Genomic DNA, 24376 nt, shown 5'->3' with positions numbered 1-24376 from the left:
TTTTTTTTTTTTTTAACTGTTGGAAATAGTTAAATCCATTTTATTCAATTCTCTGCTGACTACACTCCCTTCCATTGAGTTCAATGGTGAGACCTAAAAGATCTAAAAATGGGGAGTACTGCCTTCAAAATGAGATGAAGCCTGATAATAACAAACAAACAAATTACACCTTTTTAAGTTCATATTCTGACTTACATCAAGTGGCTTTTGGTGTAAACTATTGCCTACCACAGTGCTACACACTAATTTCTGCTATAGCTAAGAAATATGTATGTGCACAATGCAATGTCCCACATGAAGTTTTGTGCTATGTAATGTTGGGGAAATAAATCAATAAAACTGTTTTAAGAAGATGTCTATGCTGAGTATTACCATAACTAAAACAAAAAGCAAATTTACATATCACTTACCAGCAATTATTGCTAAATGTCTTTCAGGAAATATAATGTTTATAACTGTAGTTATTGTTACAATTTAGGCCCTTAAAGTGTTTCCTAAGGACGCACTGCATTTGAACAGTTAATTGTATATATTGAGATGCAAACAAAAACAGACAGAAAAGTTCTAAAAGTGATTATTCTTATGATTACTAAGACCTTCAAAACACCTCAATAAAGTGTTTAAGTGAAGATCAGAATATGTGAACTCAATAAATAAACTATATAAATAAATTATATAAAAGAAATTAATTTTCAAAAATGTGAGGCATTTAATTATACTCAGATGATGTGTAAAGACTTGAGAAAAGTTAGTCTGCAACATTAAACCAAAATTAAATGCTTCATGTGGCAGTTTTCTTAGATGATCTAAATGCTCCTGTTAATTATTTGCTGGTACACCTAGTCATCAAAACAATTATGTTAAGTTGTTAAGTTTATTTATTTAGTTATTTAATTTCCCTCATTACATCTGGCATCAGCCTCTGCAACACCCCCCTTGGAAATATAATATCCTCATAAAATTGTAGATAGTAATCTTATAATTAAGAGTTATTTTTCACATATTATACAAACAACACCTTTATTATGATGCAACTACAGTTACCCAGTTACAATTACCTAGACCCAATCCTGTAGTAATATGTGAGAGATTAAAAGCACTTAAAAAAAAAAAAAAATCAGACCTGAAGATCACTGTAAACACACTAGAGCACTGCATTCACACTCAAAGAATAAAACAGATAAATTAGTGGGTTTTTTTTCGTTAGGATAGATGAAGCATTTTTCTCAGAGAGGTTATCGTGATCATAAATATAACCTTAAAATCAGTCAACGACCGATCAGCAGAATCAGCCTATGAGAAATTATTTGTTAATTTTATTACTAACTTTTTTCCCTCTTTAACTTTACTTAGATTGTTTGTTTTGCGTTGCCTGTAAACACTCTCTTAATATTTGACGCCCCTGATTTACTTGAGAATTACATAGCCTATATATTTTCACGCCCGGCGATCGAGATTGAGCTATTTTGTCAAAACGAAGCATGTGGTGAAACTTGCGAGCCGCACTTAAAGAAATCGGAAGTAGTGTATTTATGCTAATGAAGGAGTTGGGGTTTAGCGACGCTGCTCGGGAGCCGCCCTTCATTCACCACATGGTTAAACCCAGGCTCTACTCGCGCCACTTTCGCAATCTTACTACGATTCCCAAACTCCTACCAAATCAAAATAATAGCACATGGTTATGTTTTTTTGGATTATATGTCCTAGCTGTAATACAATTTCCGAAGTGTATTTTTGTAGTTTTTGCAGATATCCCTGAAACAGTGAGAGTAAACGGTAAGTCTGTACAAGTGAGTGAAGATGGTGGATTTTAGAGGCTAGTGTCTTACTACGCGCATGTTATTGACAAGAAACCTGTTGTTAGCCTTTTCGGGAGATGCAGCAAACGTTTTGGAAAGTGAACTGTTAGGAGCGAAACCGACAGCGTAGCCATAGTTTTGCAATCACGGTCTCAGAAGATATTTTAATCGCCAGTTTCCGCATTTGAAAACAATGTTGTAAGAGGCGCATGGCACCCTCTCCTCCATAGTTGGAGAATGAGGGAGATTTGAAAAGCGTGTGTTGCTGCTACACCTCAAGTCGGTAGCTTGGGGAAGTCATCCTTACTCTTGGAAAATTACGCATTATAGACTTAAGTGTTACTTGCAAGTCACACTCACATTTGTACATGTCAGCGGCAATCTGTGAGACGATTTGAAGTTTGTGGCTCATTTTGTGCGCAGTGGCGCGTGAGTGCTTAAAAGTGCCTCCAGAACAAAGCAGCAGCACATGGGGGGTTGAAGCAGGCCGCGCGCCTTTGCTACCCCGCGAGCTGCTAGCTGGCTAACGCTAGCTAAGTCGTTGAGTAGCCATCACTTGCTAATGAACAACACTGTCAGTCGCTTTGGTGGTGATACTCAGTTTGCTGTTGTCACAACGTCTGGGCGGCTGTCTGGTTTTAAACGTGGCCTTGCGTTTGCAGGCATTCGTTTAAAAAAAAAAAAAGAAAAAAAATCACACTATTTCTTTAGTGAATAGCTTTCTCCAGGCAGCTAAGAGACATGGCTCCGGTAAAGTCAGTGCAAGGGGGTAGCGGCTAACAGGCTAGCTAACATTCAGTGTGTTTTCAGCCATTTGGCCGGTGCTGTGTGTTAACGTGTGTGTGTGGTTTGTGGTGTTAGTGACATGCTGGTTTAGTCCGCAGCGACCTCATTTAGCTGGCTACCTTGCGACTAAAGCCTGGTCATGTACGCGGCTAGCCCGCTAGGCTAGCACATGCCTGTATCGGGGTGTTTTTATGGAGCCTCTGGTGCTACTAGCTTGTTGTGCGGTGGATTATTGAGTGAAGTTTGCAGTAGCTCGTATCGTACGCTTGGTGCGCTCAGTCAGCCACAGTGCATGTTTCAAATATACACCTGATTTCCCGTGTAAGGTGCGCTGGTATTTACACACGGAGAACTTAAGTTGTCAATTTGTCCACTCACAGTAAGTGGATTCCTAAAATGCGGACTCTTGGGCGCCATGTTAGTGCGTGGGGGAGGGGTATAACGATGTGACTTGAGCGCAAGTGTTGCTCTCCCCAAGCAGCCACTACCTTGTGTCCTGAGCCAGACTCACATTTCCCACTCGGTGTTGTTAAAGACACTGTCATGACTTCGTGTTAAATCCTGCGCACCGCTTTAAACAAATGGATGGTTAAATTGAGTAGCATTCAAAAGTATTCAGAATTGTACTTAATCATGTTCGCCTAGTGCACAACAAACCATGTGAAACAGTTATTTATTTAGCAAGGGGCCCCCCTCACCCTGACTGAGTACATACTTGTTGCAAAAAAGAAGTCAGTCCTGTTATTAAATGTTTTTTTTTTTTTCTTTCCACTTCTGTGTTGCCTACACTGCTAAGTGCCTTGTTATGTGAAGGTGCTGGCAAACTACTCAATGTTATTTCTTTTTTCTCTCTCTCTTTGCAGACCCCCTGTGCATAGGCCTACCTTCATCTGGAGCTTTATTCGTTACGGACTCAAGGGTATCCTGATCCATTCTCTGTGAATGAACTTCCTCCAGGACTGTGTAAAGTCACTGTAGTGTCAAAGTGCTTACAGTGCAGGTAGTGTTATATCTACTGCAGTGAAGGCACTTTCAGCACTATTCTGACAATGTAACTGGCTTCATTGTACACTGATTTTGCAGGTTTTTGCTACTAGTGCTTATGCTAAGGTGCATCTAGTGCAGATAGTGAAGTAGACTAGCACCTACTGCCCTAAGTGCTCCTTCTGGCATAAGGGGCTGGGACATTCATCTGCTCTGTAGCAATGTGTTTTATTTGAGTTTTTGTGTTCTTTGTTCTTTCTCGCAGTTCTCTGCTAGTTTTGCATAGTTGCGCTGCAAGAAAAATTACGTTGTGCAAATCTATGCAAAACTGACGGTGGCCTGTGTCTCCATCTGAAGTTTATTTTTGTGAATATTAGTCCATACTCAAGGACTGACATTTAGGTTGCCCCCACCGCTCTGTTAATTTTGTGCAGACAGGTTTCAGCAGTATTAAAGTGCTTATAGTGCAGGTAGTTTTAAGAATTTCTACTGCAGTGTGAGCACTTGAAGTACTTCTAGATGCGTGCATCATCATGGACAGCAGCAGAGATGGTATGTGTACATGGGTCTCTGGTTAGTTTTGCTGGTTTGCTTTCAGCTTATCACTGTACCGCTGTGCAAATCCATGCAAAACTGATCATAGAACTGAAATAAATCTGACCAAAGCATTCCCTTTCTGTGCAGGTTGGGAGAGGTAGCAATGCTCTGTGCTTGTCTGGTATTGCACTTGTCCCGGCCTGTTGAGGATGTGGGGAATAGTTCTGCTGTAATATCTCCTGCGAAATGGCTCGTATTCATACCTGGGATACATTCAAAGTTGATGATAATATGGACATATTCACTGCTTTATCTTTCCTAATATGCTTAAGAGCTCAAATGATTGAATTGCCATGTTCAAGTACCCCCCCCCTCCTCACACAGTCACTTTCAAAATGAGTTCTTTGGACTATTGTTGACATCATTATGCTTTAGATCTTAATATGTCAGCATTGATTTAGTATAAAATCTGATGACATTCACTGCTAAGTTTTAAGTTTTATATGTATGCTCATTTTTGAAAATAAAATGTTTACACAGCCTCACATTGGTAGTTGTTGCTGCTTTTCTACCAGATATATTTCTTTGGGAGCAGGTTCCGTGTTCAGTACCTGGGTGAAATCTGAGCAATTTTTTTTTTTTTTAACAATTTGCTGCATTATGGAAACAAAACAGGAATTTGTATGAAGTATTTCCTCCACCCTTTTGATCAAGGGTAAATTATATTGCTGGTACAGCTTTGTTTCTGCTGTTACTGTGAAGTGTAGAATATAAGGTTTAATTTTAGTCTGCTTTGAGATCTATCTGAAGAGCAGTTTAAAAATTATCCCACATGTTCATTTATCCCTCTTTTTCATGATGCTCAAACTATCTGGACAGCCTAACCATTTTTGTTTAAACACAATTATCATCTATTCTTTTTCCAACCACATTGCATTTTCCTTGCATGAGAATTCAGTTTTGTCTTCCTTATTTGGACAGTGATCTTTTGTGGAAGCCATGGTTGGCTGGTTGATTCTTTAAAAAAAAAAAAAAAAAAAAGACAAACACCTGACTATGCATATCAAGTACCTGCACCCTTTGACTAGTCCTGAACTGTTCAGTCGGCTGTTGAACCATTTGAAGGATATGAACATTGATCCCCAAAGTGTTTACACTACTATCTTCTATTGAGTACCATAAAGTTTTATTTCTTTTTGAATGAACACATTTGTATATAACATGTATTGTTGACTTTGCTACCTCCTTAAACTGACTGAAAAAAAAAAAAAAAAAAAATTGTAAAGCTGCCATGTTTTTGAATTTTTAATATTTCATAAAACAGTGGATTGTGGTGCAGTTTTCCAGACTGAGCTCAAAACTGAGTAATCATCAGTAATGAAAAAATAATAATAAAAAAATCCCCCCATTTTGTGCTACAATATGAATTTGTGTTGACAGAAACTATTGATGTCTATCAGTCACCCTGTCTTTTGGTATTACTTGGTATTGGATGAAAATTTGCGACCACGCTCATCTCTAGAGTGCTCTTCATGAAGGAAAACCTCAGTTGTTTGAGGGATAAAGGAGGTGGAAATCAAATTTACTCAGGAACATACCACAAATGTTCAAATGATGTTCAGATGTGATGATTGACTTTATCCTGGTCTGAAACCAGTTATTACAGAGTGTGTGCAGGAGAATTACTGCCTCAGAAGATGGGAATGTTGTGACTGGAGTACAGAGTGCAACAGGTCATGTCCTCATATACCTTGTCTGTGAGAAGACTGCAGAGCATTCATTAGACATGTTACTGTTACACACTCATCACCGTGTTTAACAGCTGGCAACAGATGATGTGTAATGAAAGCGTTTTTTGCTTTTTTCTAAATATAAACCCATCCAGAGGTATGATATACAGCAAAAGACAACTCATCAGGGCACGGTGTTTCTCTCACTCGGGTCCAGTTTCTGTGCTCTGACAGCATGTTTGTCGGTTCACATCGGATACAAATGACTGTAATTAGCACCCCTGCTTTTAATACCAGCTCTGAGAAGCACATAAAATAATCTATCTTTTATTTCTTTTTTGTTTTGCTCTGTTGTTGAGAATGTGTCCTATGTTGATGTAATTCTCTGGTGTTTTTTTCTAAGTGTCTTTCCCTGTTAAAATGAGCTCTGAGTTGTGACTACTGCTCCTCTTTGCCAATGCAGTTCGTTTATGCCTGCTGCCTTTGCCTCTCAAAATAATTTAAGGCATAATTCAGGCATACTATTTGCGGCCTCATGCTGCTCACATATAACTCCCATATAAAATTGATGATTGTCAGACTTGTACAGCTCCTGTGTACTGCCAATTGGCAGTCAGCTTAGTATGGCTCAGCTGTGTAGTTAATTTACTGCAAGCTGGTATGTGGTTCACTAGTATTTCTATTATTTGTCCAACCACAGTAGATCTTAGTTGGTAAACCAGCCTCAAATCATAATGCTGTTACTATATAGGTCATAGATTGATATGAATAACTTAAACTGCCCAACATTAATTCACATGTTGAGATCTACTGGGCCTAAATAGTAGAAATAGAAGTTGGGAGAGCATACAGAGTATTCAATTTGCAGTGTTTATATATATATTTTTTATTTTGACTTGATTAGACCACTGCAGTATCCTGTTAATCTCCCTTAAAGACAGAACAGCTCTGGTTTGTGAAAAAGCTGCAGTAAGACTTTAACCAGAACTACAAGACAGGACCACATCTCTCGCATTTTAGTGTTTCTTCACTGCTTGCCTGTCTATTTTAGAGTTTTAAAGTTTAATCAGATGTTTTTAAGGCCATGTTCGGTATATCTGGGTGAACTTGTGAATCTTTATGAGTTTTCGCACAGGCTGAGATCCTGAGGCGGCGAGGGCCCTTTTGACTGTTCAGCATCCGGGCTAAAGACTAAAGGTGACCGGGCTTTTCAGGCTCTGGAGTGTCTTGCCTGAGGAGCCCAGGCTGCTGGAGTCAGTATCATCTTTTAAACGGTTTGTTAAAACTTTTATTGAAATGCCGGTCTGTGATCTTTGCTTTGTCTGTAATTTCTTCTTTTTCCTTTTCTCCATAAGGATTTTTAATATTTTATACCTCAAACTCTCGATCTCTGCATTTGCTAACTTTTGTTTTTCTCAGTTGTGAAGTGTTGTAAGATTTTATTGTGAAATGTGATAAATATAATTAAAGGTTATAATTAATAATGATTACCTTGCAGATGTGCTGGAAAGATAATTTTGTAGTAGGAAGGAAATGTAGACTTTAATGAGACAGTATTTCCAGTCTTGGCACCTTAAATGGTTTTAAACCTTCACAAAACAAAAATGCTATAGATCAATACTAATAACATTAACCCAAAAGACACTTTGATGCCATTTTTCCATAATTAAAGCATGCACAGCACATACCTTTCCTTGTAAATTCATAATTTGCCATCTGCCTGTACATAAATAAAAATTAGATCTTTTTAAATAAGTTAAATGACCATAGAACATTTTGTTGTTATATAAAAAATTATATTATTTTGCACAAAGTCACTAAATTGTTAGATTTCAGAAAAAAAGTCCTTAAAAGGTTCAGTCTAATAATATTTTTTTTTAAATAGAAAGATTTCCTGAACAGTTGTAGTGTTGATAGGACATACATTGTTATATTAGAGCCTTCCCTGTATAAAATATTTTTATTGTAGTTGTATTTTTATTATATCTGTTCAATATTTTCCCATGTCTGCCTTGTTCTATGGTAGCAATATCGGCACATATGTTCCTCCATTTACATGAATGTTCCTTAGTGAAGAGCAGCTGTGCAAATTGAACATCTGCACTATTTGCATTTATGTCTCAGCGTCTCTTGACGGTGAAACGACGCAGACATGAAGTGACCACCCTGTTAGCATCACCGAGTGGACTGACACAAGTGTATGCCTGACAAAGGACTGACCTCTGCACTGTCCTGGTGTCTTTCATAAGCAAGGTAATGGCAGACTTCGGCTCCAAATGTGCAGACTTAAAAATACAACTTCTGTTTTGATATTTGATATTTAATTCCAAAAGCCCTGCAAATGATTAGAAGGTCGTATAAGTCTTCTCTTCCTCTTCATTCCTCCTTTTCTTTGTCATGTCCTTATTTCACTGAATGGCATTGAGACAGTTCATGAAATTCATTGTTTTCCAATACAAACTGGACTGCGTAGGTTATTTTTTAAAAAGTTACACAGTTGTAGCTTTTCTTCCTAGCTTAAACGCAATCCTCAAATGATTATGTGTGCTCTCAAAACAGTGTGAAATTCCCATTTCCAGCTCTCATTTGCTCACAGCAGTAAGTCATTTCTCATTGCTTACACATTTAATGCAAATGTGAAGCACATCCTAACCTGTAAACATCACCGTCGGCAGCTGGTCTAATATTTACTTCAGTAAGTCTTGATGAACAAAACGGATTACATTGTTTATCACCCTCACATGTCACTAGACACACATTCGTTGTGCAAATCCTACATGCAAATCAGTACAACCACTAGTCAATACACTGATGCACAGGCCATACATTACGGTGATCTGATAGTGTAATATACAATAAACTGACATTAAACATTCTGTGCAAGCCTAAAGGTGCATAATGGGAAACCTGTGAATAAATTAGGAAAATAAAGCAGTTGGCTACAGAGAAGGGGAGAAAAGACTTAATTTAACAGTATTTTGTATTTAGTACAGTATTTGACAGTAGGCTACAGTGTCAGTCTCGTATGGTATTAGGTAAAGGAAAACACTTTCGGGGTACACTGTGTCATATTGATGCTAATAGTTAGGATTTTTCCCTGTCTTGGTTTAAGCAATCAAAAAGCCAGCTTTCATTTTTCCATTACTTTTGAAACAGGAGCTAAACATTGTGACCAGGTTAGGGAGTTTTCCAGGTGAAATGGCCAGGCAGCTGCTGTGGGGTTTTGTACCAGCCGATTTAAAAATACTTTCAGACAACATGTTAAAGCAATTGAGAAAAACTGTAATTGTGAAAGGAGTTGAGGGTATGTTGTGGGTTGAGGATGTTTTGTGTGAGTCCCAAAGTGTTGCTGCTCTTCGACAACACTGTAGTCGAGAGCGATGCCTGCATCTCAGCTTGGATTGGTAACCTTTCTGTCGGGCTGAAGGGCCAGATCAATAGACTCAGCCAGACAGCCATGAAAATCACGGGAATGCAACAGATAGAAGCAGTGCTTTGTCCTCCTGTCCACGAGAGCTTTGAATAGCCGGCTAGGAGGTAAGACCAGAGTTAGAGCAAGTCTGCTGAATGGCGTTTCTATCGTATATGTCTCTTTATTGTGTTCATGTTTACGTTAGGTGCATGATATCCACCGAGTGAAAGTTGGGTAATGTTACCTGTACTCTCTGTACAGCAAACACCTTTGTGTCTCCAACAATTTCCCTACAGGACAACAAAATCTATCTAATGTAATCTACTCTAATCCAGTCTAATCTAATCTAATCTAACCTAAAAACACAAGTTTGTTATATTTACACCTTTGATCACACATAGTGTAAACACTAATATCAACATTCAAATACCCTAACCCTAAAAATGTTATAATTTGATTCTAATTTTAGGTCAGTGTTATACTAAATTGAGATTTAAAACTCCACATATTGTGCAAGTAGAAGAACTTAACTAAAGAAGGAATCATGCTAAAGTTTATCTCAGCATCAGGGTATTAACTTTATTCCATATTGACCTGTAGTCATTGCTCCATTAGACAATACAGTGGTCATAATCAAATCAAACCCTGAAACAAAATAATTCTCATTAACACAGTAATCTAAGATTTTTAACCTTAATTGCTGTCAGGTTTTGAAATACCATAGATGGAGAGGTAACAGAGAGAGTCAGATTTTTGCATCAAACACACAAGAAGTCAGCATGTGTCCAAAACACAAAAGGTTATGTCCCGCACGCTGTAGTGCTGTAACACATGATTCAAAGTGTGCACGTTCACTGGTCTAGAGGCAGCCATACAGCCTTGCATGTAGTCGTGAGGTGATTAGCAGTTGTGAAACTAACGCCCAAGGCAATGCTGTTGTAAGTGATTGGAAATAAATGTTGCTTAATTCACTTAATTTGTAAAAATATACAAGGTAGCTATGAAAATGAATATTGAATCGATTGAGTGATCTGCACGAGTACAAATAAGCTCTCAAACATCTTCAAACATTACTGTGAAAATTGAGCCAAAGTAAATGCAAACAAAAAAACTGGGCTGAGAAATACAATATATCTAGCCTTTTAATATCTCTAAATAAATAAATAAGAAGAATCTGAGTAAGGGGAAGGGCATGTTTTATCATTTAGCAAGCTGCTGTATGAAATATGCCTCTGTGCAGTTTGCAGAATGCAGTTATTCCTTCCTCCAGCAGAGGGAAGTAAATGTATACTTAAAGCTTCCCCTTCTGTTTTAAGGTCATGTGGCTCATGCAGTGAATAAAATATTACACAAAGTGAGGGAAGTTGCATGCTAATTTAACAGAAATTTTCAAACTGGGACACCAGTTTGTATGGCATTTTTTCCATGTCTTGTGAAAGTCACTTTTTATACATTTCTTGTTTAGGAGCATTTTTATGGAGTCATCCTTACAGGCAACAAGAAATACTGAATATCACCAAACATGGACCATATGTTTTATTACATGTCTGATATATCCTTGCTGTGGCAACTCAAAATATTGCACTTTTTTTTTTTTTTTTTTTTTGTAATAACAGGTACAACACACACACACACACACACACACACACACACACACACACACACACACACACACACACACACACAAACCCTGTCCAATGAGCAGAGATTTCATTATTTGGCATTGTATTGTAGGTTGGCAGAAAGAGCCATTTACTGAAGTGCTCACCTTTCATTATCCTGTCCTCTTTACTTGACAGTCAAGATAAATGGGAAGCATCCAGAAAGGACATGAACTCAAAGATGCATTTCTGCTTGTCAGCCTGTGCCGATTGCTCTGGCAACCTCTATTTACTTTGATGTCCAAAAAATCTTATGCCTCTATTAGAAATACAATGCTGCGTGATTGTGGGCTGTCAAGTAGGCAGCATCTTGTGTGTGCAAGTTGTTGTGCTAATGGGTCCATGCTCTAAGGTGGGTGTCAGAGATCAGCTAATATTGTTTTTGATTTTTTTTTTTTTTGTTGTTTTTCCCAGCCTGAAATATGTTTATATGCAACACTGAGGAATGCCTATGATCGACAAACTTAACCCAATCTGCAGCTTGTTTCTACAACAGTGCAAAGACTTGTCAGCCATCAAGAAGCACACTATTACAGTAGGTCATACCACTACATCGGTCTGTTTTGAATTGTAAGCCACACTTCAATGGATTGAATGGTGAAAAGGTACACTTGATTGCCTCTGTCAGCTATATTAGACTATATATCTGTAGCGATTACTCCGCCAAGGATAACAGGATTGTGCTGAATAGATGAAAACATCTCCTGCCATGCTTAGATTATTAAATAGTCCAACGATACATTGTTGGGGGACATGTCATCGTATTTGCTATGAGATGGTGATTAAAGAAGATGTGCTCGTGGACTATCAGCTGTAGCTACGGGAAATGAACGCCTGTCTCTTTTGCAGATGCCGGCCCTCTCAAGTCATTCAAAGGCATAGTCTAATTAAGACAACCTTCTCCCGGCTGAAAAGTGCTCTCCAATAGAGGTGTTTGGCTTTCTGCTCTGCACTTGATTGTGTTGTTCATCTCGCAGACCTTTCCTCCTTCATCTGTATTCAGTAGAGTCCAGGCTCTCCTTCTCTCTCTCTCTCTCTCTCTCTCTCTCCCTAGTGTCATCCAGGCATTGAAATTTCACCAGCCAGCGAGCCCATGACTGCTATTTTTCGGTCCATGCTTTTGCAAAACTTAGATGTTAATATTAACTTTATTTTTCCTTGCAGTGTGGAATGTGAACATGTATTAATGGAGATGATGGGAGATACGGTAGACAGCAGCCAAACTGACTAGACCGTTTCCCTCATTGTTTGGCTTCAGTGAGATCCCCTTCCCTCTGAATAACAACCAAACTCAAACATGGGAAAAAAAAAAAAAATCAATACACAACACACACTGTCAAATTGATTGTCGACTATTTGAGAACATCTAAATGGATTCGGTGCTGGTTCAGTTATTGTTTCGAATACGTTCAGGTCCCCCCAAAAAAGAGGATGTATGAATCTGAACATGAGTCATTTTACACTGGGGCTCAGCAGTTGTTGGTTCATCAAGGTTTAATAGCCCACAATTCTCTACAGGCAGTCACGAACACTTAATCAACAGAAGTCCTAGACACAGGCTCTTGTCCTGATAGTAATTACCCAACTCCAACTGTGTCTGCTTAAGACTAGTATCAGCTGCCACTCACGGCAGTCACAATTTAACAAGTATTGATTTTTTTTTTTTTTTTTTTTTTAAATTTCAAGAAGTCCAACAACGGTTAGAGAGTGCTGTATAACCAAAGTACCCTCATGGTCATCAGAGTGGGATTGATTTTAGGGAGACGCGGTTAGCTCTTCTTACTTTTCACGGGTCTGCTTGAATATTCAGAAGGGACCTTGTCTGTGTTGATGTTATGTCTCTGGGGATTGTGTAATTCTGCTAACAGACACAAAAAAGGCCCGTGTCAGCCGTGCTGCTGAGGCTGCAGTTCACCGCTGGCGTTCGCACTGACGGAGGTCTGTTCCTTCAGCTGACCTCTGTGAGTTAACTACGGCTCCATCTTCCAGGATCATGCACGACCGGTGACTGAACTCTAATTTTACGTATGCATATGGCACACCCCAGCTGTCAATTTATGCTAATGCACTTTTGAATTAGCCATGAAAAACAATTAATTTTCTGAGCAGGTTGATGAGGAGTTTTCACAAGGAGCCTAATCACACTCCTTTGTGCCAGAACACTTGCTGACTATGTGGCTTATGAGGCGAGACATGGAGGGAATTCAAAAGGCTGTCTGTCCAAGATTAGCAAACAATCTCGTGCCTGCTTAATACAGAAATGATTGATCTGTTACTATGCTGAGGTGCAGCCTCATGATCTGTTAATAGTCACAGTAATGGTAAGTTAGTAATAATGTGAACAGTCAGTCTAATTTACTCCTCTTTCAAATGAAACATGCAGTCATCTAAGCTTTAGGTCAACCAGCAGCATTACTTGAACCCATTACATTTTTGTACTGAAACACCGACATTTCTTTCATGCTTTATTCCGGGTTACATGACCTCACTCTACATGTATTCATGATATTTTTGTATTTTTGTAAACTTAGAAATCAGGCAGATGAATTTTGGCATAGCCTATGATTCTACCAATATTTAATTAATTTTTTTTTGTTTGTTTGTTTGTTTTCTTCATCTTCTTCTTCCTACTAATATCATTTTCTACAAACCTACCTGTTTACCCATCTTACAGTATTTTCAATCTGGACATCTGGATTTGCATTAATATCTGATAAGTCCAGTGTCCAGAATAATACATTACAAGCCTATGAACTGATTAGTTTTGTCCAAGCTTGGTTGTGTATTATTAATAAATGGACTATATATATCTATATATCTAGATCTAGATATATAGACATAGATAGACATAGATATAGAGATATAGATATAGACACCTATATAGATATATATAGGTGAATGTACTTATATAGGTAGGTAGGTAGACAGACTCAGACTCAAACAGGCTCCTAAATGCTCTGTGTGCAGGCAGGAGCACTGCTGTGGTTATAGACTGTGCTACTAAATCACATAAAATGTCTTTAACCACACTACTTCACGGATACTGGTCTGTGTCCTATTTTCGCGGTAACCCCTCCTGTCACCTGTCTCTCATTTCCTGTCCTTGGGGAGTCCAAGTTCCCTTTGGCTTGAAAACCCTCCTCATCTTTTTTTCATCTGCTCAACTAATTTCCAGTAGGCCAGCCAGTAACATGGTACTGGCAGCGGTTCCAGCTCTGCAGATGTTGATGCACCAACTGCTACTCGGCTTTGAGGCTCTTGACAGTCGCTGAAATGATAGTGGTGTCTAGCTGCTAAAATGAAAGTGGTATCTAGTCTGCAAAATGATTCTGTTTTCTGCGTGTGTGATTTGTAATGTACTTCTTAAACAGTGTTTTGTCAACCGTATCAAATCACACTAGTCAGGATCTAATATAGCAGATGTCTCCTTTGAGGGTTCTTTGTCCAAAATGCAGCATGGAGGAACATTATGTCTTTTCTCTTAATGGATTTAGAGATGCTAGGCAATGAAATTGGCTACTTTCTCTTGGGGTTGGGCTGTGAGAGGCCGCACAGTGCATATAATGGTCAAACATCTGTGAGTATTCCATCAGTATTATAGGGTGTGAGTTATCCAGAGTGTACCATCTGGGATTTTACTCGTACTTGTGGACAGTGACACCAGGGAGAATATGTTGTGCTCTTTCCACACTGCAATTTTTCTCATGTACATTAACCATTTTTATTACACGGCTATGGTGAATATTTGATTCTGATTGGCCAGCTAAGGCATTCTGTGGTCGGTTATTTCTGAGTCAAAGATTGTTTATCAAAATTGTTTTCAGGCTGTCTGCCTCATCATCGTACCTGTTTCGCTCCCAATTAATGAGCTTCGTGAAGCCTCGCTGTGTGCTGTTGCCTAATGTTAGCAAGCTACATGAACAGAAAGAAGTCCCTAGTGTTAAAAAGATGTTACAGATGTTAACTTCCCAGTATAATTGATAATTTATATCTAAAAATGACATAGGTATCCATTTTTTTGTATTTAAAGGCATGTAATAAGTGGGATAATCCACTATGAGATGGTCTTACATCGAAAATAATGACCTCGGCCTTTGCCTGGTCAGGGAATAACATATCGCTTATTCAATATGTCTCAAGTCAGGTTGGCCTGACCTATCAGGGCAAAGAGGATTCATGGGAAAGGGAGAGGTATAATTCAAGTCAAAATGAATGAGAAGCAATGTCTTCAACAAATTAGGTAGCTGCAGGCCATAACAGACCTCATGTACAAAACTAATGTTAGCTGTCCTACTCTGGGTATTACTCTGTTACTTTATATAAATTCAATAACAGGCATTGTTTTTTTTAACACATTGTGCATTGTTATTGGGAATCCCAATCCCTTTCATATGCGACACAGAAGACAGCTTTGCACCAAAATGTTTACTCAGAGCCTTTACTTGCCACCTCCATCAACAATTCTGAAAAAAGCAAACCTCAGTGCGGAACTGAGTTGAACATTTTCTTGTCTTTTACCAATAAAAATACATGAGGCTTATTTGTTAGGGCAACATTTTTGAAATTCATTTGAGCTCAGCAACACTGCTGCATCTTTAACTCGGACTACCACTCCGTCTCCGCTAATAACTGAACCACAATGTATATGAAAAAGTAGAATGTATTTGCATTAGTTACAAGTTACAAATGAGGCAAAAATCCATATCTTCCGATATTTTTCATGTTGGTTGAATTTAACCAATAGTGAAGTTTGTAAGGTTCCTCAGTTTCATTGTTCATTCAGAGCGACCGAGCAGCCGACAGAGCCAGAGGACAGCACAGCTGGTGCATCAACAGCCAGAGGGCACAGCCATTACTGTGAAATTCAACTAACACCTCACCACTCAGTGTAAGAGCCTTGAGAGAATAACTAAATTCACTATTTTGCCATACCTTTTATGTAGGTAATGGTTGTTACCTCTCCTACCAACACACAGCGTTTTACACTATAGATTTTAGGATGCCAACAGCTTGGGTTTTGTGGGGGAAATATGTCACATTGCTTTCCAGCACAAAACAGGAAGAGAGCTGCTGTTCTTCCTGAGCAAACAGAGCTAAAGCTTTCAGAGTTTCTCACAGTGACAGATGGTGGAAAGGTCTCTGGGAAAATCACATCCAACATGTTTATCCTCCTTAGTAAAGTGAGAGAGAAAACTCAAGAAGCAAAGATACTTGTTCAGACTAGAAACAATAGGGTTTCTTGGAGATGTGATTTGAGGAATGCAAAGATAGGGGCTATAATTCATCTTGACATGGTTTTGTTTGATAATAACAAAAAGCTTCATTCATTGGTTCATTTCTTTCTGATGTGTATCCCTGGCTGGGCAAAAACATGTGTTGGGCAGCAGGCAGGGAAACACCCTAGGCAGGTTGCCAGTCCATCACAGGGCACGACACAGACAGAGAGACAAACAGAGAGCTCACATTCACATTATACTATGTTATCACAATTAATTTAGCAATGATACGCTGATATCTGATATCTACAAATGCTGCACTTTAAACAAGAACATGAAATGAAATGCAGTTCAATTATTAAAATACTGCTTTAAAAAATCCAATATTTTACATTGCGTCATCTCTTCAACATTTGTGAATTGGATCTGATTTTGTAATACATTGAGCAGCCCATAATTGGAAACTATGCTTAATATTTGCACAGACGGGTCCTCAACTTCTAATTAAAGGTCATAATTTCCAGGCAGGGTTGTGGAAAATGTTTCTGAATCTGAACAGACTTCATGCTTTTGTTTATTCAAATGTTTACAGCACCTGAGCACCATTGCCATACAGGTTTATTTTGAGAACCCCTGGTGATGGACTGATGCCCCCCCCCCCCACCCCCACCCCCACCCCCACCCCAACACAGCACAATATCAAGCCCCTAGGCTGTATATATGAGTATTACTAACACCCTCCTACCTCAGTCTACCACCCTTTATTTATACATAATGGAAGCTGACTGAGACCATATTCACACTCTTGCAGAAATAGCATATAGGTTAACACATTGTTTTGCCATCACTCACAGAATCTTTACTCTCTATCCTCAGTTATGCTACCAGTCAAGGCCAGCATCAAAATATGCACTGAATTGTTCGACAAATGGCAAAGAGATGTGTACCGAGATATATAAAAGACAATTTTTGCTAAAGTGTGTTTTTGTTTTCCCACAGAAATAGAATAGAAAAGATTGTAGCTAAGTCGTTTCAGTCCATTCTTATTTTATATAATAGTGACATGAAACATTGGCTTAGCCTTATCTCACGTAAGGCGTTTCACCACTACAGTTATGTTCAATCAAAGGGAGGCAAAGCTTTCTTTTCTCCCGTTCTGAGCATAAATCATCCCCTCCTCGAATATGTAGGGCCTTTGTCTCTCCCAACATATAGGTCTTCTTGACAAAAAACTCATTCAGTGAATCCTCGCAGTTCTCTAATGGCAGGCAACAGTCTATTTGTGCCAGTGTTACAGTGACAGTACATCCATTAAGGAGTGTAAGCAGCGGTGGCAGTGCCTTTTATTGACACATGTTCACTGATCTAAAACCATCTCACCTTTAGGGATGTAAACATCGAGCAGTGGCAAGAAGCATTGTCTAATCTCCTGACAGTTTCATCCGCTCTGTCTCTCTGCACATTGTATGAAAGGTCTGACACAGAGGACTCTGGGAAATAAAACCTTGTGGTGAGAGAGTTTATTGACAGCTGAAATGACACAAATTGATTTTCTGCTAGGAAACCCACTGAGAGGAAGAAAGACATAGCCCTCTTAGCAGCTTCTCATTAATTAATAAATTGTCTCAAGGGGGTGAGGAAGTGGTATTGCAACACTATGTCTGATGTACTGACTATAGAAGGCACTGTGGGCGAGAAGCAGAACTGGTGTCCACAGTTCAGTGATTTATATAAGACAAGTGGGCAATTCTTATCACTTGCGTTTTGCCTACAGTGAGCATTACTAATTATAAAGCAACACTGAGACTTCGGGGCAGTGCTCAGGCCATTTTTACCCTTTAGTATAGTGATTTAATTTAGTCACATTAATGGTCCAGTAAAATTTCAGTATCCTGCAGGCTTCTGCGTTTTGCCGCTAAATCTAAAGGGCATGATCCCAGCTAGTAACAATCATTTTGCCCCATATAACTTGTTGGAATCAACTAACCAACAAACTGTGACTGTGATCCATAAATGGCTAAGATATTCATGCCAGTGGCGCATTGCTAGAATAGAACATGTGGAAACAGTGGTAATATTCATCCTACCTCACTCCCAGTCAGATGATACATTTACAGTTGCTCTGTAGCGAATGAATCATATAATTTGCCATCAGAGAGTGATTCCCCTCTGAGATACTATTACATAGAATACAATGTCTCCTAATTACATGGCCTGAATTAGCATATCAAACTTCGGCCCCAGCCTCTGAAAGTTTACCAAGTAAAGCTGCAAGCAATTATCTGTCACCATCTTGAGTCAAGGGATTTGACGGTTTGACCCTAAATGTCTGAAGAACACACTGACACGGGTACTCCTGCAGGCAATGTCAAACAAGACAGCTGGGGCTAACCCTACCAGACACACATCACTGACTACTGTTACAGATGTAGCATTTGACAGAAATAAACTAATATTTCCTTCCAGCGACAGCTCTCTATTCCAGTACATTCATAATTGCTGCAAGACAATGTTGAATTTATCCTTGCTGTCTCCAAGATGTCAGCTTTTCAGGAACAAAGAAAAACATCTTTGTTTTTAGCTCGATGACAATGCATTTTCGAGTTGATACCATGGGTTTCATAAGGCTTCCATAAGCCAGAGAGGTAGTAAAATTTTTCTCAGCCCACACAGCGCCAAATAATCTGTCAGCTGAAGGGAAAACATAGGGAAAAAAATCCAATTCAAATCTAAAATTGGAGTTGCAAGGTTTTTACCCGACAGTGATGTTATGCTAGACGGAAAAGGCTTTATGCAATACATCACGCAGCTGTGACTTTTGCATGCGCTTTGTCACAGATGAGATAAATGCAAAGCAATGCGAGAGATGGCGTTTCTGCTCATGTAATCCAAAAAGTGCTCAAAGGGTGTGAGGCCAGACCTACTGTTCTTAGACAGTTTTGACAAGGAACTTGGCAATGCTGTCAGGTTGAATTCTGAAAGGACTTAAGTGACTGGTCTACCAGAGAGGCAGCCATCACAGTGCATTGGGCCAGACACTGTGAAGGCTGCTGTGAAGTTCATAACGCCCCGCTCCTGTGCCGGGACAAAGCTCCTCTCACCGTCCTTTATTTGCACCACATACCAGAATATACTGCTATATTTACTCTAGGGTTCCCACATGAGGAAATCATGCAAAAAAAAAAAAAAAAAAAAAAACACTCACTGCTACACTTTAAGCATACATACAGCCTGTCAGAAATATGTAGGATTATATCAAAACAGGGAGCTTGAGGCTGTTATTGATGTGTTAGTAGGTGGACTGTATTTTATATCATAGGCTACCTAACTGCATATTTAATTGTTTGTTGCTAAACAAACAAATTCATTTTCTGAGTGAGAAAGACATTCCATGTTCTATACTGTACATTTAGATGCTTATCAGAGTAATCTCACACAAATACAGAACCTACCTCAAGGGTGTATCTCTTAACCTCCCGAGGAGGCCCATTTGTTGTTCTGTAAATGAGAGGCCTCTGACTTAACCTCTATTATCACAGCACCACTAATACAGGCACTGAATTAATGTGGTGTGGCCTCCATAGCTCCATCATCCTGGAAATGAAGCATGGACTGATAAAGTACGCATCACCCAACCAACAGTTTTAAGCCACAAAATAACAGTCATATCCGAGTCTCTGCAGTAATTTAGTATACCTGGTAACGGATTTATTTTGTGCCAGTCGTATCGCTCTTCCAAACCTCCACCACAGTGTCTGATATGGATTGTACAAATCCATTAAGGATGCAATAAGAAAGATTTTTCATGTCCCAAAGTATTAGATGGCTCATAGTGTCAATTTTAGAGGAGAAGCACACACACCTATTTCATGTCCTATGATGGAGGACAGTTCTTTGAGCGAGCAAAGTCATTTTGTTCTCAAGCCAGAAAAGCAAATGACCGAGCATCTTATTATATTGTATTTTTAGCTAGCTATCATAATAATTTTACACAAGTGAGTTCCCTGTGTAGTTTTTGTGTTTGTCTCCTTGTGTGATTTCTATTTCTAACTATGTGTTTTTATTTATGCCACTGCCTGTCTTGGCCAGGTCTCCCTTGAAAAAGAGGTTCTTAATCTCAGTAGGACTCTACAGGTTAAATAAAGGTCAAATAAAAATAATAAAAAATATATATGAATACTTGCATCATGAATCTTCTTCACTAGATGTTTCTGATAAATATCTGCTCTAATTAGATTGCTTACTCAAAAAATCTGACTATTAGCAGGTCTGCCAGATTGTGCAATAGCTTCTTCTCCTAGGCAGTCTCGCTCCTGAACACCATCCTCCCTGGACTTTCTTTTGTAAACCCTGTTTTGACCCCCCTCCCCCAAAGGCACACACAACATACACATACAACATACATGCACACACACACACACACACACACACATGATCGGTAATCAGAAGGTCCCTTAGTCCATCCCCAGCTCCTCCAAAGAGTGTGTTTAAGTGTCCTTGAGCAAGACACTGAGCCCCCTAACTGCTCCTGATGGGCAGCTTGGCACTTTGTGTGAATGGGTGAATATGAGGCAGACATTGTAAAGCGCTTTGAGTGGTCAGTAGACTAGAAATGCAGTCCATTTACACACACACACACACACACACACACACATACACACACACACACACACGTTGACTTAGGTCACTTTTGGGAACTTTACATAGACTTCTATTCACTTCCTGGAGACTTACCCTAACCTTAATTATCATGACTACATGCCTTACCTTAATTTAACCCTAACCTTAACCTAATCTTAACCTCAACCACTGACTCAAAAATCAGCTTTTTCCCAACTGGGGACATGACTTCTGTCCCCAGGTGAACAAGCTATCACCATTTAGCTGTTTTTCAGTCTGAAATGTGTCCCCAAAAGTATAGCTAAGTCAGACACACATACACACACACACACACACACACACGCCCACACAATCTATCAATCTCTGAGCACCACCACCATGGACATCTTTCATGCCAACCCCCTTCTAACCTCCCGTTCTGGATTTATGCTGACGCCCTCCTGGACCAATTCCCACACACCTCCCCACATGCACAGCCACTTTATTGGACAATTTGGACAATTAAAAGCGAATCTCAGACACTTTTTGCCTATCATTATTGTTTACATACTGTCTACAGTGTTTACACTAGCTCTATATCATCACACTATATCTTAACTGTATCTCTCTCTCTCTCTCTCTCTCTAATATACATACACACACACACACTCACACACATACACATACACATACATACATACATAAAACATGCTATGTTATTTATATTACATTTATATCTATATGCATAGCTCATATTGATATTTATATTCATTGCACTGTGCCCTCCCAATGTTTCCCTGCATAGCCCTTTTTAGCATAGTGTTTTTCAGTGTTTTTAACACAGTCCTCTACTTCAACATAGTGTATACTGTATATTTGCCCTCCTATTCACCCCATTCACACCGTATGACTGAATGTGCTGTTGTTTGTTATGCTGTTGCCTGTGTTGTACCATATGGTCCTAGGAGAATGGCATTTCTTCTCTGCTGTACTGTACACTGTTGGGATGGCGATAAAGCTACACTTGGCTTGACTTTTCATGACCACATGACCTTTCCTCTAGTGCCCCTATCAAGCCAATTCCGGGTCATTTCGGGGAGATACCGTGCTGTTTTCCACCGACAGAACATGACTGTTTCTTTCATCTTCTTTCCCTTGAGCTGCAACATTTTATTTATTTAAGTGCACAAACAAACAATGATTTCACCTTTGTATGGCACTATAGTCAAGTCTGTGTTCAGTATTCTACACAAAAAACACTGATGCCTCATAATTAGCTGTATTTCTATTGAAAAATAATGAGAGGAATAGCTAAGAGGAGAAGCATCCAAATATTTGTTTGTGTTCAGATAAAAGTTCTCTTCCGTAGCGTTAGAACTTGTGATGATCAGACTCTATTTGGGGACAAACTTGTTAAAAGGAACTGTTACAATTTTTGTTTAGTCAGAGATATGCTGAAAATACAAAACACTTAAATGAATGTATATTTTTCAAGATAGACAAGCTTAAATTTGCACTTGAACATTTGGATTGGATAAACAAATAACAATAAGATTTAAGGGGGTTTAGCCAAAGACAGAGAAATCTGTTCCAAAGTACCAGGGCACATAAAAACAGTAAGACTTTGATCTCAGTTCCATGTTTGAATAAATATGTATAAATCTGATTATTTGCGTATTACTTTGTTGTCCAGGCCTGAATAAGTTTCTGATTTTTGAATAAAACATTATACTATTTTATTCATTTTCGACAGACATAAAGAAATATGGTCTAGGTTTTTCATCCAATTAAAATGTTGGGCCATACATAAGCTCAGAACACGGGGGCAGATAGTGTCTCAAACTTGTCAAAGTGAATCAAGGATTCCTTGAGGTTTTCCCCCCATATCCGACTTTCTTTCATTCAAAGGGTTTTTCATTTATGTTGCAAGCAGTCTGATGTTTGAAATTGAATGTGTTCTTGATGAGGGAAGCTGGGAATTGGCTGGCTGTCAAATCAGCACTATTATCTGCCTTTAGGTTTGAGGCAAATTAGACTTGGGGTCCCTGAGGTGCCTGGACCCTTGCATACTAGCGGCATAGCATTCTTAGAGCGTGTCACTTCCTTGATGGGAATTCACTTTAATCAGAGGAAGATACATAGGCCCCTTGCACTTGTTCACATCCTTTTGATTTGTTTTTGGGGGTGCACCAAGTGGTGCAGTTTTAAGAGTGACACTTACAAATATTTAAACTGATCAGTTAAACCCAGTGACACTGTTGAGTTAGGAATGTGGTACAGGTGAGCGCAGGGGAATGCAAAGACAGATGCAAAAAAAGCTGTGTGTCTTGTGTTTTTCCAGGATATCTTCGGGAAAACATATCGCCAACATGCCACGGGTTCAGGGGTGAAATAGAAATAACCTTTGTTAATGCAAATGGTGAATATACATATGTAGGAGTGTGAGTATTGATTAAAGTTATTAAACTAAAACTCAGGTGAAAACTCGGGTCTCTGTTTTGGTGCTGGTGCAGCTCAAGCACAGTAGCTGAGCGCAGGTGAAGTGGTAATTTCATTTGGTGTGGGTGGGCAAAATTCTGCCCGCACCGGTTTGGTAATGCCGTACCTCTCCAGGACATATTGCACCGAAATGGGCCCGGAGCATAGCAGAGGATATAAATCTACAGGCGCAGTGCAATTTCAGTGTCCAAAAATCTGCTGCACCTTCGCTTCAGGGTGCGAAATTACCAAAAATCTCTTGGTCACGCTCAAGCGGGTTTGTACCATGAGCTAGCGCCTCCGCCGTCACCTTGATTCACCAAAATACAATCCTAGATTTAAAAAAAGGGTGAAAAAAACTGTGAAATAAAAGTTAAAACTAAACTTTCAAAATAATAAAGCTGAACTAAACTATAAAATCATGTTTACTGGTCACTTTAAAGTATACATGGATGTAAAAGTAAGTGCAAAATTTTTGGTGGTTGCTCCTTAAAAATGTATCTACATAACATGGCTATTTACAAAACAAACAAACATAAAATTCAAATACACATAACATACTACAATGTTTTTAGTTTTTTTTTTGTGCGTGTTACTACTTATGCACAGGGGGGAAATAGAGAATACATTTTGCCTCGGATTTTTTTTTTTTTTTTTTTTGCCAATTTTATTAAACACTAACTATGCAACTGGATGGTGATATCGTGTTGACTGACCTGTCAGACCCTCATGAGCACCTTCTGCTCTCAGAGCCAGTGCCAGAGTTGCCAGAGTCCTGTCTGGGTTTAATTTGAGCTGAATGCTCTGAATTCAGAGTGCTGCTGAGTCATTTATGCCGCATGAAACCAAGTTGTTCCAACTCTAAGTCAGATGAGGATGTATTGAAAGACGGCTTCAAATATGCTTTCAGCAGAATTTAATGTTTTATTGCTTGTATTGCAAAGTGCTGAATTTTTATCAGTATACTAAAAATACCAACCATACCAGCAATACTAAAAAGCAGACTGAAACTAATAAAAACTAGAATAAATGTAAACATTAATAAATACTACTACCACTACTACTACTACCACTACTATTACTACTACTACTGCTAATTAATAATAATAATGATTATAACAATGAAAATAATGAGGAATTGACACTATCAATCCACACTGAAAGACAACCAAGA

General features: G+C 38.9%; 1 long non-coding RNA gene across 1 annotated transcript; it reads left to right on the top strand.

Annotated features, from left to right (window-relative positions):
• Window positions 1–1589: 1589 nt before the first annotated feature.
• LOC115380013 (uncharacterized) lies at window positions 1590–4648 on the top strand. Its single transcript, XR_003930288.1, has 2 exons — window positions 1590–1776; window positions 3449–4648. It is a non-coding gene; the product is annotated as an uncharacterized LOC115380013 (long non-coding RNA).
• The last annotated feature ends 19728 nt before the right edge of the window (window positions 4649–24376 follow it).

The sequence above is a fragment of the Myripristis murdjan genome, chromosome 21 (genome assembly GCF_902150065.1).
Source record: "Myripristis murdjan chromosome 21, fMyrMur1.1, whole genome shotgun sequence".
Taxonomy (NCBI): domain Eukaryota; kingdom Metazoa; phylum Chordata; class Actinopteri; order Holocentriformes; family Holocentridae; genus Myripristis; species Myripristis murdjan.
Note: the sequence above shows the minus strand (reverse complement) of the source record. Positions and strands in the feature narration are given on the sequence as shown.